Here is a 292-nt window from a genome sequence, read left to right on the forward strand (position 1 = left end):
CCCCAACCCACACCTTTCTTTCTTTCTTTCCTGGAGATTGAACCCAGTAGCTCTTTACAACTGAGCAACATCCCCAGCCCTTTTCATTTTTTATTTTCAGACAGGGTCTTGCTAAATTGCCCAGACTGCCTTTGAATTTGTGATCCTCCTGTCTTGGCCTCCCCGATAGCTGGCATGACAACATGCCCTGAAAATTTCTTTTGTATAGGGTTAGAAAACATATTTTGGAGAACTATCCAGTTGACAAGTCTGTCTGAATTCACTCATTTTCTAATCAGATGTAACCCTTCAA

This window comes from Marmota marmota, unplaced genomic scaffold (assembly GCF_001458135.2).
Source record: "Marmota marmota marmota unplaced genomic scaffold, marMar, whole genome shotgun sequence".
NCBI classification, from domain to species: Eukaryota; Metazoa; Chordata; class Mammalia; order Rodentia; family Sciuridae; genus Marmota; species Marmota marmota.